This window comes from Callorhinchus milii, unplaced genomic scaffold (genome assembly GCF_018977255.1).
Source record: "Callorhinchus milii isolate IMCB2004 unplaced genomic scaffold, IMCB_Cmil_1.0 Scaffold9, whole genome shotgun sequence".
NCBI classification, from domain to species: domain Eukaryota; kingdom Metazoa; phylum Chordata; class Chondrichthyes; order Chimaeriformes; family Callorhinchidae; genus Callorhinchus; species Callorhinchus milii.
In genome coordinates this window covers 14,904,806-14,922,490 of record NW_024704750.1, presented here as the reverse complement: position 1 = coordinate 14,922,490, position 17,685 = coordinate 14,904,806, and positions in this window count along the sequence as shown.

Below are 17,685 nucleotides of genomic sequence, written 5' to 3'. Positions count from 1 at the left end.
ATGGGGGAGGGTGATAATGTAAGGTTAGTGACATTCATCTGGCGGCTGGAAGGACGAGCGATGAATTCTGCTGATGTGGAGGAAGCCGAGATGAGGCTCTTGATGTGCTGTGGTGACGAGGATTGGATATATTTTCTCTTTCTGTCTCTTAAAGAACAAATTTGGCAGATGCTGCACACTTCAAATGTGACCTTGGTGCAGCATTATGCTGCCGGCTGGGAATGATTACTGAGTTCCCCTCGTGCCAGCTATCTGTTCTGTTTGCGGTAATGTTAGAACGCCTGCTTCGGATTCAATGCCAGCCACCTCCCCGGCCTCCGACCGAGCGAATTGTTTGTAAGGACCAGTGACTGCTTCCTCCTGCTGAATATTCCCTTTCGACCTTTGCCCTTACGATTGCTCCATGCACCCCGATTGCCTTAAGCGCATGTCACTGACTATGCCGAGGGGAGGTGTTCTCTGTCACATAGAATCAAAGAATCTTTTAACACAGATGAAAGCCGTTTGGCCTGTGCCAGCTGTTTAAAAGAGCTATCCAACTATTCCCACTCCCTCGCTCTTACCCTATAGACCTGTAAATTTTTCCTTTGCAAGTACACATCCAATTTCCTTTTGAAAGCCAGTATCGAATCTGCCTCCAAGGATAATACATCACATACCCCACCATCTCTTCCTTTCTTTCTCCCACTCTTTTCTCTTTTTTCCCCCCTTCCCCCCTCACCCTGCATTACCACCATTGTGAGATCCTCCAGGCTGTGTGCACAGCGATGACCTGCCAACTCAGAGGGCGGCTGTTTTTCACGCAGCCTCAGAGAGATTGCATCCATGCTCTGCGTAACAAAGAGGCTGTACTGTAATCATGGAATATCCCATTTTTTAACCCCTTCTCTCCCTGGAGAAACAGTTTTAGCTTTGCGATACAGTACATATTTACATTTATTTAGTGTCTTTCACATCGGAGGATGTCCCAAGGCCCTGGTTGGTCTAGGATCTGCACATGTGCATGTGCGTGCCATAGGATGTCATTTCAAACACCATTGCCTGTGTGTGTGTGTGTATCTCTGTGACCGTGTACATTTTTGTGACATTGGCGCATTATGCAGATGAGTCACTTTGTGTGTGTGTGTTTGTGTGGAACTTGCTATTCTATTAACTCATTTACAGCTTCCAAGTAAGGAACCTTCGAAGGTGTCCACCAAGCTAGCAGTGAGGAGTGAGAACAATCCTTTTGGTCAGGGGCTGTTTGATCAGCGGAGATGCTGCTTGTGAAATGGCACTTAATCAGCAGTATCATCACACTGTGCAGTGAAAACTAAATCTCCCCTTGGGATCTGCAGGAGCTTAACAGGCGTTTTGTAGATGGGCCTGACATAGATTTAGATTTAAAGAGACACCATCTTCAAGAAAGAGTTGGGGGTGGGCTGGGGCTAATTTACGGTATTTCGTATTCCTTACACGATCATCAGAAGAAGGTTCCATCCCTTAGATGAGTGTATGTGGGTGTGAGCTTCTGTGCCAACTTGGCTCAGTGGTAACACGCTCACCTCTGAGTCAGAAAGTTGTGGGTTCAAGGCACATATTGCCGTCCTTTGGATGAGATGTTAAACCAAGGTCCCGTCTGCCTGTTCAGGTGACGATTAAAGGTTTCGTGGCACTATTCAAAAAGAGAAGAGAGTTTCTTCCAACATCTTAGCCAACAATTCCCCCAAATAAAACAATTAGTCATTTGTATAAATGTGAAACTCTTTGGGATGTTCTCCCAATGAGAAAGGCATGATACCAAATGCAAGGATTAAACATTAAACCAAGGTCTTACTTGTGTGTTTGTGCGGACATTGAAGAATCCACTGTGTGCAAAATGGCTGCCACATTTGCCTACGAATATAGTCACTACGTGTTGCTTTGTGAAGCGCTTTGAGATGTTTTGACATAAGGTGCTCTATCAACTGTTATTATCTGAATTTTATGCTTTGCAAAAACACAAGTGAGTGAAGTGTAGCGTATTTTGCATTCCAGTCATTCATAATGCAGATAGAGGTGGCTTTGCCCAATCTCTTGACCATGGGGATAGTTTTGCAACACTGAACTGTAACTATAATCTCATTGTCGTCACTCTCTGAAGCATAATGAAGAAAATTTTAAATTCCCTCTTCCGAACGGAGTCAGCAATGCGAGATTCAATAAAAGCCTTTTTTATTTAAATATATTTTAAAAAATTGCTTACGTTAGTGACTATTCAAGGTCTTTAATATGCATCGAGCCCAGGAGCTGCAGCACAATTCCTCTTTATTTCAGGAGGCTTGAATATTAGAGTGACCGTGTAATAAGATTATGCTGCATACTGGGTTCCCCTCCAGTACCTCGCTGCTGTGGCAGGTTTATTGGTCACTGGGGAAATTGCTTGCTCGACATCTCAGGGTTGGACTGAGAACTGTGTAGTCTGAAGTTCTTGATATAATTGTGGCTGACACAGAGAGTACTTGTTAATTGCTAATTGTGGGTGGATGGCTGGCTGGGCTGGCATACGGGTTCCTGGGAGTTTATTCCCTTTACGGAATACTGCTAATCAAACCCCCGACATTATCTGGTTTGGGATAATATAGAAATACGAAATGCTTCTTGGGCTTTACTAATAATAATGATGATCCTTGCATTTGATATCATTTCATCGAGACGTCTCAAAGGGCTTCACAGAATATACTGAAATTGACTGTACGTCATCGGTGAAACGCAGCAGCCAATTGCGTGGATTGGGTACCAAATTATTAGTTGTATTTTTTTAAGGAAAATATTTTAATATTTTTAGCTTTGCTGGCCGAAGCTTTGGGTCTGTGATTTGCACATGTACTCGTCAATCACCAAAGTTGCGGTTTCCCAAAGCAGAAACTGTTTGATAGGAGCAGAAAGCTTCACTTTCCTCCCCAACCCCCTGCCCTCCAATCCCCGCAGAATAATTACTGTCAGTCTCCTCTTCGCGAAATCCTCGCATATTGAATCATTTTGTGGCACTAACGTGCTCGAGAGGAAAGGTGCAGAGGTTAATGGATTTTAAATAATGGGGGAGTTGGAGAGTCTGGCGAGGTTTACTTTTATCTTTATATGTTGAGAATTGACCAGATGTTGGGGCTCCCGATGGCCTAGTGGGTAAAGGTATGAAGTCGCACAGTCCAGAGGTTGTAGCTTTCATACTTGGTCTGAGCTGTGAGCAAGTCTCAGCTATGATAATGCTTACATAGTTGCATAGCGTGATACAACACTGAAACAGGCTATTCAGCCAAACTAGTACCCCACACTGGCCCCTACCTCCTATTCCTCTGATTCAACTATCTTTCTAATCCTCTCCCCTCTCGCCCTCTATTTCCTTCTCCCTCATGTATGCAGCAAGTTCTCTCTTAAGGTTTTAAGTTTTCAACTTTTAATGTTTTTTTTCCAACTTTAGTTTTTAAGCTTTTAAAAAAAAATTCGCAAATACATTGGTGCTACTTGCTTCAACCACAGCTTCTGGAAGTGAGTTCCATGTTCTTGCCTCCCTCTGCCTGAATAAATTCCTCCTAAACTCCCAATTAAATCTGCTACTATTTAGCTTGTATTTCTAAACATCTTGCATTTATGTCCTTGAGACACGCCAACAAGTTGGAACAGCACAACCTGACTCGGTGCCCCTGGTTTCAGGAGGAGAGAAGTGGTGAGTGGGGCTTAATAAACCGTGTTCTTACAACAACAACAACAACAACAACAACAAAATTACATTTGTTTTGCGCCTTTCAAGTCGGGAGGATGTCCCAAGGCCCTGGACAGTCAATGTTTCAGACCCTTACTCCTGTGGGAGGGAAAAAATTCAACTGGCTGTGGACATGTGATTCCAGGTGATCCTTAAATTCAGTCCGTTTCAAAGCTTCTTTTTTTTACTGCAGTTTTGCAAAAGATCCTACAGAAAACCGGCTTCAAAATGATCGGTTTTAAGAATTGTATAGAAAATTTGGTGCCCAGTATGAAATTCTTAAAAGTATGTTTCTTTTAAGACCCGAATGGAATTTCTTCTCCCTTCCCCCTTCCACCCATCACCATCCAATCATTATCCAGTGACCCTCTTCCTGGAGAGTGCATGTATCCAGATGTTGGCTAAGTGTTGGTGGTGGAGGGCTGCATGGTTGAATAGCCAACATTCTGTGCCTAAACTCATGCATGAAAAAGGGCTCTGGCAGGGGCTAGCGCCTCGAGGAAGAGGGGAGTATTTTAACGAAACTACAAATTGAAGTTGGCCCTGACATCGTAAAGACAAATGGTGTCTTGCCAAAGCCATTCACAGTTAAACTTGTCACAGTCCAGCACTGTTCGTGGCAGGACAAACTGTTATTCATTTCTGAGTTTAAACTGTTTTATATATAATATATATATACACACACACATAAGATGGCAACAACAACAATCACTTCACGTGGGTAACATGTGAGTGCTTAGCACTGATGTAGTTTGATGCTGAGTTTCATTTTATTTATACATTTATATATTATATATAATATCAATATATATGTTAAGCCAAGTTCTTTCATAAGAACTCAAATGGTTCGGTGCAATTAGCAAACAAAATGCACTGAACACAAAGGATGTGTGTTGTGCATTCATGCATTTCAGTTACCGAACAATGACCTTGTTCAAGACTCATAGAAAACGAACCCCCTGCACTGGTAAGAAAATAGATGCCCCCTGATTGCACCACAGCCACCCAACCTCTCCAGGGACCTGTGACTCCAACCCCGTGTAATATTAACCAGCCCCAGCTCCAGGCCAATACCAAATTCCAGTCACATTCTCCAGCCCCTTTAGCACAAACAGTATCTGCTTTATGTGTGCTTGTGTAGGCCATATTTAAAAAAAATTGTAAAAATAAACCTTGACGCAACATTGCCATCAATATTCTTCAGCCTGCGAGAAACCAAAGAACCTATTTGACACAATTGTCCTTTTTTATTTATATTACATCTACCTAATATAGAAGTGGGTAAAATAATCCTAGTGGACTTTTCAGAAGGCTGTGTTGGCAAAGAAAAATTAAATTGCAACACTGTTGATCAAAGGGGGGAAAATGTCTCGGTTTTTATATTAGAAGGAAAAAAAAGAGCTTTAAGCATGAGAGAGCAACTGCAAAATGTAGCTTTTTATCAGCTAATAAATTGAAAATCATCCAGCGTTGTGTTCCAATCTAAATGTTTTAAGGTCGTCAACAGTGAAAATATGTACGCCTGGCTGTTTTTTGGCATTGGGCGTTACTGTGAGATTACTACTCACTTGTGCCCGGGCTGTGCACTTCGCATTGGTTCCAGTACCAGACACTTCAAGCCCATCACCGCCCCCTCCGCCCCCAATCCTTGTCAGGCTCCACTTGGTACCCTATTTTGCAGCAGATTTACTTCAATATCTTTATTCTAACTTTCAAATGCCTTCCCTGTCTTTGCATCACCTTATCTCTGTCATCCCTGTTATCTTAATTCGACCCTTTCTTCTGCATCCAACCGTCCACCTCCCAAGCACACACAGCCTCCGCTCTAACTCAGTATTGCTTCATGGAGTTCCCTCTATTCCCTTTATGTAGCATTTCAGGATGTCCAGAATCGGGGGCATTTGTTGAATTCAGTCTTAACTTTGAAACTTTTTTTTTGTGTGTGGCTCTTAAAACAATTTGCAGAAAACTGGCTTCAAAATTAAAGCCGTATTTTAGAATTTTCCAAATTCTGGATTCTCTTAAATGTCACAAAAGTAAAATAATAATAATAATTTGGTATAGTGCTTCATCTTGTCTTCGAGACGTCTCAAAACGCTTTGCAGAATTTACTGCAGTGGTGTGACTATGTCATTTGTAGGGAATGAGGCAGCCAATTTGCGCACAGCTATGTCCCACAAACAACCACAAATCTCAATAGCGTAAATGTAGTCCCAGGTGGGGTTGGTGGCCATGTGCAGTTCCCAGAGCTATGAGCAAGCTCTAAGTGTTACACTACTCAGTGTTCTCTTCTTCCAGCTTAAGTTCAGCTTCTTGCTGCTCGTGGCTTCACTGCTGAGTGCTACGTCGCTGAAAAGACCAGATTTTAAAAGATCGCAGATCGCTTTGAAAAATTGTGATGCTTTTCAGTGTTTAAAGGGGGCCACGTTTGCTCTGTGCAATTTTTGCAATGTTCTTTTCCAAAAAATAAAAATCCTTTTTTGTTTTCGGCTTCAAAGGTCATACCGTAGAGGATGTCGACAAGTGCAGCGCAGGATTTACTATAGATTGGCGATGACTGTAATTGTGGGCAAAGGCAGCAGCTAATTTTCACACAGCAATGTCTCACAGTCAGCTGTTAAGTTAGTGACCACATTTTATCTGAGGGATAAATTACACAGATGCATCCCTTCAAAAATAAATAAATAATAATTTGGTCACTCGATCCACGACTGCTTGTGGGAAATTGCTGTTCTCAATTGGCTGTCCCGTTTCTATAATATTATTATTATTAGTTCTTTCTTTGCCTCTGGGGTCAATAGTATCTTTTTCTATTGCTCAATTAAGGCGGCATTTCCAAGTAAACTTAGCATGGAAGAACCCGGTCCTGGAACGGGGCCAAAAGTCCCTGTGAGGTTGTCTGTAGATTTAACAATATTAACTCTGGTATCTTATTGCTTACCCAAGTAGGATAATGTTTATAGCCAGGAGAACTGTTCATGCCCATGACTTAACGCAACGGTCAAGTTCTGCTTGTGTGTGTTTTTTCAACGTGGTTTTCTCCAGTTGTTTTTGGCTTGAAATTGGTAGGGCAGGAATTTGCTGACACTACTGGATGTCTGTCTCTCTCTTTCCCTTTCTGTTTTGATTTGTGTTCTCTCTCTCTTTCTGTCCGTCTCCCAAGGCCTCTGTGCTTAGCTGGAGGTTTTTGCATTCCATTGCACGTAGTCACCTTGTTGCATGGGAATTGAGTTAAGAAAGCAGGATAATCAGTGTGTATTTATTTTAGATAACGAAACCATTGACATTTGTGAAATGCTGCGATCGTTCTGTAGAGATAGACTCTGATAGAGAGAGAGACTGTATTTAATAATGCAAATTCTTTGCTTTGTTTTGAAACGCTTGATTATTTGGCTTTGGTTACAAATGCTGATTGCACATTTAGAGTTTTACAATGAATTTCTGAATTTTAAACCTTATAATAATCCTTGCATTTGATATAACGCCTTATCACATCTTCGAGACATCTCAAAGCAATTTCTAGAATATACTGTAAAGTGAATTGACTGTAAATTTTGTGAGTGAAACGCAAAAACCTTTTACTCTTTACAGTGGAGCTTAATATTCATCAAAGTGATCTGACTTTTTTTTATTCGTTCAGGTTGCATTATGACTTGTCAAAGTAGGAGCTGTAGCTGTGTTAAGGTCGGTCATGTAGTACCACGGAAGTCTAATTTGCAGTATTTCTTAATGGCTTGAAAGTGGTAGGTCAGGAATTTGGGACGCAGATGGCAGCTGGAAGTATGTCATGCCAAATTGCAGGAGCTCCACTCAGATGTGATCTAAAACAGAGTGGAGTTCCTGTGGTTTGGTGGGAATCTTAGTGAGATTCCTCATTGAGGAATCCCATTCAGATTTGCCAACAAATTGGCTTCAATTCTGTTTGTTCGTTCATTCGTTGTGCCAACGTTTCAATTACAGCGATCTGGAGGCCAGTCTCCAATCCAGCTTCAAAGCAGACATTGCCTTGTGATGCTGTCTGTCCTGTGGCTTTGTCATAGAGTGATTTCTTCCATTGCTGTGTAGGCAAATCGGAACCCTGAACCTTTCTGGAGCTGTGAGTGGAGAATCACATTCTTCCATAACTGAGGCTGGATCCACTGTTACAAAGTTGACATTGGATCATTAAAAACTACTTATCACAGCACTTTCCCAGGTTCCCTCAGGGAACTGGGCATCTTGCCATCAGTGACCTGGAGGACTTCATCTAGAAAGTGACATACTCTGTGATGACAGCAGCACCTTCTCTCATTATTCAAGCCCTGTCTGAAAGATGAGCAGTTGTTGAATCAGTGGCACAGATAGAACTGGACAGTGGGCAGGCAAACAATGTGGTTCTCAGAAGTCCAACTCACTCTTGTAATATGTGTCAGCCTGGCACTCCATTTGTAGCATTCTCTTCTCTGTGTCAAAAGCTTGTGGGCTCAAGCACCATTTTGGGACTTTAATATAATATAATGCTGGGGTCCCATTACATTTTTAGAGGTGCTAACCTTCAGATGAAACTTATTAATAAGTAATTAGTAACAATCCTTGCATATAATATATCACCTTATCATGTCTTTAACACATCTCAAAGTTCTTCACAGGATTTTACAGTGAAGTGTACCAACTGTGTGTTTTGTGGGCGAACCAAGGTCACTTAGATATTAATGATCCCATGACACTGTTCAGAAAGAGAAGGGTAATTTGTCATGGGGTCCTGTCCATCAATCCTTCAAATAAATTCATTATTCATTTCTGGCTGTTGTGGTATATTGCTGTGTGCAAATTGCCTACAAAATGCATTGCTAGACTTTACAGTAAAGTACAACCTATGGTGGCTTTGAGATGTCCTCCCGACATGAAAAGCACAATATCAAATGCAAGTATTAATGTTGAACTGATGTGTTACATAGATACTTAGCAATACTACTTGCAAAAAGGCTGTTTGGCCCAACTAGTTTTTGCCCATGTTGATGCTCCATGTGAGCCTCCATTTCCGCTATTTCCCTCTCCTGAACACCTCTATTCCTTTCTCCTTCATGTATCCATCACATTTCCTCTTAAATACAGTGAAGCTTTTTGCTTCAAACACAACAGTGAATTCCATTTTCTCTTCACCCCTCTGTGTGAAAACATTCCTCCTAAACTCCCTTTTATATCTGCTGCTGGCTGTCTTCTATTTAAATCCTCTCATTTTCGACTTGCCAACAAGTGGAAACAGCCTAGTAATGTCTACCTTATGTTGTAGAATCCTTTCATAATCTTAAACATCTCTATCGGGTCTCCTCTCCAGAGAGGGAAGCTCTAACCTGTCCAATTTTTCATGATACTATAGTTGTATCCATTTGAGGAGTCCTGTAGCTCAGTGGTTAGAGCACTCGCCTTGCAAGCGAGATACCTGGGCTCAATTCCAGGCAGGGTGAAACCTTGGGCAAGTTTCCTTACTCCACACGCCTAATAATAATCCCTCTAAAACAAAACAATAATAAATTGGTCATTTTCAATCCACGACTATTTGTGGGACAATTGGGACAAATTGGAACAATTTGTGCGCAATTGGCTGCCATGTTTCGCCCACAAATATACGGTCAATTCACTTTACAGTCTATTCTGTGAAGCGCTTTGAGACGTCGAGAAGACATGAAAAAGTGCTACATCAAATGCAAGGATTATTATTATTCATTCCTTGGTAACATCCTAGTAAATCTAGCTGCACTCTCTCAATTACTGCAATATCCTTCCTGTAAACTGGCAACCAGAACTGCACAAAGTACTCCAAATGTGGTCTGACTGAGCTTTCAGATAAATATAACATAAATTCTCTACTTTACGCTCTCTTCCTCTGGATGTAAAGCCAAAAAAGTGTTCTGCGACCGAGGCTGTAAACCGGGTTTAAGAGACGAGTCAAAAAAAAAAATCTAGTGTTTTCCTTTAGTCAATCGAATTAATAAAATAATTGCTGGATGTCTCCTGCCGAACAGAATGGCAATGAAGAGATCTGGCTGCGTGGAGATAATAAACCTGGCGCAGTGCTGTATCTGGATGTTTGTCAATGACGCCAAAGTCCTAAGACAACGGGAGGCCTTTAACAAATGAATGTTGACAAGTAACTGCAATGGTGATGGACTGTGTTGACGTTTCGAGCTGCCATGCACAGCTGCCTCATTTCCACATTCAGACTTGACTTGTTTGGCCTCTTAACCAAGTCACTGGGTCGCAGCAAAGCCTTTCGACCCACCCCCACCCACCACCCCTCCTCCCGAATGTTTGCACAGATAACTGCAGGAAGCTGCTCGAGGTAAATGCAGGATCTGGGAAGATAATGTAATTGCGGTCCTTTTGTAAAGCAATTGGGCTAAAAGCCCTAATCCAAACCAAGCTCTCCCTGTAAATATTGCGATATTTAACCCTCTGAGGCCCAGGATAATGTGTCTGTAATTTCCCTTTAAAGATGTAGCATCTTTCCTATTAATATTGACGGTAATTCACTTTGTGCAAGTTTGCCTTTTTAGATTTATTGGGCAATTATCCCCTTATTGTGCAAGTCCTGGAATACCTGGGGACTGTCAGCAGCTTTAACATGATATCCTTAATCTGATGCCTCTCTCTCTCTCTCACCTCATGAAAAATAAGTCGTGGAGCAAGTGCATTGATTTTTTTCCCTGCTCGTTTCATATGCTGAGAAACATCTGTGGTGCTCAGTCCATTTAGGGACACGCATTGTATTGTACTGGTGCAATTGCAGGCTTTAAAAATCCAATAACTGATCTCCCCCTGATGGTGCAGTGAGTAAAGGTGCTGCTGACACATTACACAGGTCACGGGTTTGACTTTGCTGCATTGCTGTCTCCTCTGCCACCATTCACTGTCTCTCCCTCTGGGCTCGCACCTCTTTGTATTTCTTGTATTTGGTATAGCGCCTTTCACGTTGGGAATATGTCTCAAAGCACTTCATCACAAGATTTACTCTAAAGTGTAGTGACTATATATTTGTGGGTGAACACAGCAGCATGTTTGTGCATGGCTACGACGCACAAGAGCAATGACCAATTTTATCTGAGCGATTGTCGGCCAGGGCACCGAAGGAAACTTTTTTGGGGGGATTGATGCAATGTTTTACACCATTTTCGTCAGCCTGAACAGGGCTGTGAGGGGAATGGGCAGGAGGGAAGAATTGAGAATTAATGTAGGAGGCCTGAAGGTGTGATGCGCGAGAGAGAGAGAGAGAGAGAGACCGTGGCAGTGTAACCAGGGAAGAGCAGAGGTTAAGAGAAAAAGGGAGAGGGTTACAGTGTGATCATAGAGACGGAGGGAGAGTTGCAGCGTGATCAGAGAGGAAGAGGAGAGAGAGAAGCGCAGTGTGATCAGTCCCAGTAACGTGGACTGGGTACAAGAGGAGTGGCGAGGGCATACAGATCACCAGCGATGAGACCACATACTGAGCAGTTGACAATGACTCGTTCTTGTGATTATTGAGGACAGAAAATCCATGCTGTGAAAAACATGATCCATAACCATTGTTTCTCGTGCTGTTTGGAGATCTATAATGAGGCTGAGTTTCCTGCTGTTTGCCAACGACATTTTGCCGATCTCCAACGTTTATTGAACACCATTTGTCTGATGCTTTTTTGCTGTTGCTGGTCTCCCAATCAAAAAGTTACTTTAATAATAATCCTAATAATCCTTGCATTTGATAGAACGCTTTTCACGTCGGGAGGACGTCCCAAAGCGCTTCACAGAACACACTGTAAAGTGAATTGACTGTATATTTGTGGGCAAACGCGGCAGCCAATTGCGCACAGCAATGTCCCACAAACAGTCATGGATTGAAAATGACCAATTTATTATTGTTTTTGGTTTTGGAGGGATTATTATTATTAGGCATGTGGAGTAAGGAAACTTGCCTAAGGTTTCGCCCTGCCTGGGATTGAACTCAGGTCTCTCACTTGCAAAGCGAGTGCTCTAACCACTGAGCTACAAGACTCCACTTTGGGAAAATGGCTCACTTTTCTGGCCAATTGATCTATATTGAATGCATAAATGCATTTATTCAGCAAACAAATGTGCAGCGACAAAGAAGCCAGTCAGGCCACTGTATCACCAGCCCCTTGTGAACTGTTCAAACATACAGGGATAGTCCTGCCCTGGGCAACCACAAGGCAGAACAAGGAAACCTAGAGCCAGATGTTCACGATTCCATCCTAGGTCTGCACTGTGTGGGTGGGTTGGTTGGTTGGAGCTGAGCACTGTAATTGGCTTTGGGCTAAGACCAGAGATAATTTGCCAGTGTTCCTGATTATGAACACTGTCTGCTCACTTCTTCTGGAAAGGAGTCCAGACATCAGATGAGGCAGGCCCGAAGCCTTGATTCTCATCAATCTAGGCCTGGTTTAGGTGAGCAAGGTACATCCTGTGTAGAGAGAGGGTGCACTCCATTCCACTTGCAGTCCTGTACCTTAGTGGTTAGAGGACTCACCTCGCAAACGAGAGGACCTAGGTTTGATTCCCAGCAGGGCGAAATGTTGGGCAAGTTTCCTTACTCCACATTTACCTAGCAGTAAGTAGAAACCCAGTTGTTAGTCGATTGGCGGATTGCTTTTCCAGGGGTAGTAATTCCTTCAAAATAAATTTAAAATAATTTGGTCACTCAATCCACTACTGTTTGTGGGACACTGCTGTGAGCAATTGGCTGCGGCATTGCACCCATAAAATGTACACTCTACAGTATATTCTGTGAAGCGCTTGGAGACGTCTCGAAGACGTAATAAGGCCCTATATCAAATGCAAGGATTATTATGATTCCCGACAAAGAAATTTCCACGTATGAGTTTAAGCATGGTAATGGGTTTCTGGGTGTCTAAGAACTTGACTAAAAAACGATGCTTGATCCTGTCTTCTGATACGCATACATGGGTGTTTTCAGCGATAATGCCTGAACTCCTTCTCTAGCCTGTCTTTGTTGACTTGCTGGCTGAGAACAGCTATAACTCAAAATCATTGAGACGTCTCAAAGTTCTCCTCAGAATATACTGTAAAGTGAATTGACTGTATATTTTGTGGGTGAAACGCGGCAGCCCATAGCGCACAGCCATGTTCCACAACCATTGTGGATTTTTTCTTTTTTGACCTTATTATTGTAGTGTGTTTCTTAAATTTTATAACCAAAGTGAGACCGAGCCCTGTTAACGTTCAATTAATAAGCCATTATTTTCCAAAAAGATTTACATCACCAATCGAGGTCAAGTTTGCCACATTTCATAATGGGTTCCTTGTGTTAATTAACGCAAGAAATGTTGCAAAAACATGGCAAACGTGCGTGTTTGAACACATTCAAAACGGTCACATACCTGTGTTAATTTACACAAGGAATGCATTGTGAAATGCTGCAAACTTGTGTTAATTTGAGCAAGGAATATAGTGTAAAACCGTGCAAATTTATGTTAATTTGCACAAGGAACATGTGGTGAAACAGTGCGAACTTGTGTCCAAGGAATGTGTTACGAACTGGCCAGTGAGTTTCATCAGTGGAGATGCAAACCTACTTGAGCGTATGTTGTGTAAATAATTTTCCCATAACTACTGGATCTGCAACATTCAGCCTCCAACTTAACTTAGAATTCCTGCTGTTTTTATGTGTGCTGACTAATTTAGACCACAGATGCCTTGAGGGGTAGACAATGTGTGTGTGTGGGGGTGGGGGGGGAAATCTCTGTACATTTCTTGAGAAAAAAGTGAATTATTTTCAGTTTGATCTTTGCGCTGCTTTTTTAAACAAATATATATTTTCCTCCGTCCCTTCCCCCCCATTTCCTGTGTCTTTCCCCTTTCTGCCAGGGTCTCGGTTCATGTGTTTCAGAATGTTGATGGCTTTGAGCCGTGCGTGCAATATGGTTGATGTAATCCCAGCAATCAATCACTGTGGATTAAGGCACTCGCAGTTGTCTGAAATGGTGCAGGATAATGTGACGGAGACTGAGGAATCCCGAGAACAGGAATAACTAAGGTGCTTCTTCACTGTTAGCTGAGAAGCCGGAGAAGGAGGAAGAGCGAGGAGGAGGGAGACTGAAAGACAAAATGCTTTCTCAAACTGTTCCAAGTTCTGCTGCCAAGCGTTTTAAAGTGTTTTTTTAAAAATAAAAAGTAGACTGCTGGAATCATTTTTTCTTTTTTTGCTGCCTGCCTCTGTTCTGGCAAACCAGAGCTCTTGACGTGAACAATTACTAGTGTGTGTGCTGGTAGTTACAGGCTGCCTCTCAGCCTGGCAGGAATCCTGATTTGTTTCATAATAATAAAATAATAATAATTCTTGCAATTGATATAACGCCTTATCATGTTGTTGAGATGTCTCAAATTGCTTCAAAGGATACAACAACAACAACTTGCATTTATATATGTGCCCCTTATGCAAGGTAGCATCTCAGAGGCCTTGACAGTGGCGGAGGCTGATATTCTATAAAGTGGATTGACTGTGTATTTAGTACCAATCTGACCGACTGACAAATCTTGCAAACTACAGTGATTTTCTGTGTGCAAGTGTTCACACAGACTATGAGGTTGCTGAAGGTCAGGTCGCGCTCTCAAAAGCTGAGGATTTTTTGGTGAAGGGGGAAAAAAGTGCCTTTTGGACAGGTTTGTGGATCGAATGCTCAGGCTAGGATAGACCGGGGAGGTCATACGACCCTTTGGCCGAAATCCAAACAAAACAGGGTGGAAACATGAGGAGTATTGATGGAGATCCTGGGTCTGTTTGATTTTTTTTGTAAAACACCATAAAATGAATCAAACGGCAGTAAAAATGACAAATGTAACAAACAGCCACATCCTTTTAATGGCTCTCACATTGATAATGCTGCAGGATGCAAAATGTGCAGGGTTTTGACCTTCAGAGTACCAGATTCCCTTTGATGCCTGCAAATGTACGAATCTTTCTGACTTGCATGTGCATAGTATGTGGGCAGGGGATGGGGATCAACTTGCGCTATTTCTTAACTCAATTCTTTAATGTGCAAGAGTCATAAATTTTGGATGTTGCCTCTCCTTTCACACGTGTGTGTTTTTAATATTAAAAAAAAATCGCCTGGGCTCCAACTCAATTCAACTTCATTCAACATCCACACAGAAAAGCATCTTATTCACATTCAGATTGAAATGTGACGTAAATCAGCATTGTTATTATTTGCAGAAATAATTGCGCAGGTTGTCAAATTCCCTCTTCTGCCCACGGCGATACATGTTTCCCCTTCACTTCGCTCTTGAAATAGATCCTCGATGGTTGGCCTCGGTGTAATGGAAGGATTAGCTTGAGAGTGTTGTTGCTGGTGATCTCCTGAAGTTCGTGTTTGCTTTACACTGAGCTGTAATGTAGAAAAATGTGATACCTTGGCAGAGTTGGTGCTTTAGCAGTTAACACGCTGAGGCTTAGAATGCACAGTTTCAAACAAGATTTCTTAATTAAGGAATCGAGCGAGGATTACTTATGGTAACCAGAAATAAGTATTGCTGACTTGCGTTGATGGTTTTATAATGGAATCACGGGTGAAGAAGATTCGGACATAGGTGAAATGAGGGGTGGTTGACATTTGACAGTAATGATCTGCAATTTTTAATGAGACCTTATCAAGCCATCTCAAAGCATTTCACAGGATTTTACTGTGAATTGTAGAGACTATTTGTAGGCAAACAAGACAGCGAATTTGTGCACAGCAGGGAACCCACAAACAGCTACAAAGTGAATTATCAATTTATGTTTGGAGGATTGCTGGCCAGGACACCAGGAGAAACTGCCTTTTTTTTGAAAAGTGCCACGGGATCTTTAACGTCCACTTGACCAGGTAGATGGGGCCTCAGTTTAACATTTCATCCAAAGAACAATACCTTCAACAATGCAACATACCTCCAGGACTGCATTGGAGTGTCAGCTTAGACAATATGAGTTTCAACTCAATTTAATTAAAAAGCCCGTTCTGTGGGGTGAATGATTCCCCTGGATACTTTCTCTATTAAAGATCCATGACTAATGAGGAGAGACCAGAGTCTGTTACTGTTGCCTCCCAAGTCTATTGGCAATTTTCCATTTTTCTATTGTACCAGCTTTGAAGGTAAGTTTAATGGTGTATTTGAAGTGCATTCAAACAATCGTTCCATAGAGAGCAAGTGACTAAATTCCCTGTTGGTCTGGAGGCCCTTGAGCACCAATTATAAAGGGGAATGCATCTCCTTCCATAAGAGTTGATGTCCAAAGCTATTACACCATATACATAAATTGATCACAGTGAGGATTGTGCTTTAAGTCACAAGTGAATTTCTTGTGAGGCACTGCAATGTTTCAGTCTGGTAGCTTTTGGAGGTGACCATATTGACAATGAAGTTATGAGTTTAATAATAATCCTTGCATTTGATAAAGCATTTTATCATGCTATTGAGACATCTCAAAGCGATGCACAGAATATACTGTGAAGTAGTTTGACTGTGTATTTTGTGGGTGAAATGCTCAGCAGTGTCTCATAAACGGTTGTGGATTGAGTGACCAATTTGTCTTTGTTGATGGTATATTACCACCGGAAAACAATCTACCATGCGTCTACAACGAGGTTCCTACTTACTGCTAGGTAAACACTGATGTGTGGATTAAGGAAACTTGTCTAAGGTTTCAACCCACCCTGGAATCAAACCTGGGTCCTCTCGCTTGTGAAGTGAGAGTGCTAACCATTACGCTACAGGACTCCACAGGAGTTTGGTTCCCAGGGCTGCCGCCTGGTGATGCATTTTGCCACTTCTTATCAGCTAGGCTGTTTGTTTGGTATATCAGTATAAGGGACGGTATTGGCAACATTCTGTCTTCCTTCTTCTAACTGAAGTGCTGTGTACAGTACTGGTCACTGCGACATTGGGTGGCTGCCCAGGCCTTGGCTTCAGTGTAAAGGAAAACAGCGAGAACGATCCCCAATGATTTGAGGAATGAGCTGTTAAAGGAATGTTTAGATCAGCTGGGGATACTCAGCCTTGCATTGAGACAGCATCTCATTTGGGACTTTATAGAGCTATCTATGTAAGATGCTCAATGGGATTAAGACAGCAAACCCAGAAGATTAATTTCAGATAAACCAAGCCAGAAAGACAAGAGGCCACAGGTTCAGGGTGGAGAAGGAGGGAGATCAAATGGGCTGAGGGGGCCTTCTTCATCTAAACGTCCCTGATGATCTTATAGCTTTCGTCCTTATTCTGTGCTTCATTTGGCTTTATTTTACCCCAGCCTTGTCCAGTGGCTTTGATTTTTATTTTAGTCTTGTTTCTTCCAAAATGGGTGGTTAAATGAATAAACTGCAAAGTCTCTGGAGTAATGTTAGCTTTTGAACTAAACTTCCAGTTCTTTAAGTGCCCTGAGACACTACCCCATGTGAAAGGTGCTATATAAGTGCAAATTGTTGTTGTTACTCGATGTGTAAAAAGGGGGCGTAACCCTCTCTGCGTAGGACAAAGACAGGAAGACCAGAATGTTGCAGGTTAAATGCCGCTCAGGGATTGCCCAATGTGAAGGATGCTACCTAAATACAAGCTGCTGTCATTGAGTTAGCTGGGGCAGTTATTTGGGTGCTGCAGTATATAATTTAGCTTCAATATAATTGGGTTGGAGAGGGGGGAAATCAGCCAGGTCTCCTGCCCTTTAGGCCTGACAATCCATTTGGCCTGTAAATCCATTTTGCCTTAAATTCTAAGATTTTTCTGCAATTGTGAAGGTGGGGTGTGTGTGTGTGGATGTTGGAGGAAGTGATTGGCCTTCTATGTGACTTCCCCTCCCTCGGATGAGGTTGAACAGACTGCTGACCCTCCTTGTCGAGCTTTGCACATGAATAATAGCCACATGGGAGAGGCACTGCAGGGCACCAGGTGCCTGTGCAACTGAACCCGGGAGAGGGATGGAAACTGGCCTCATTTATTTT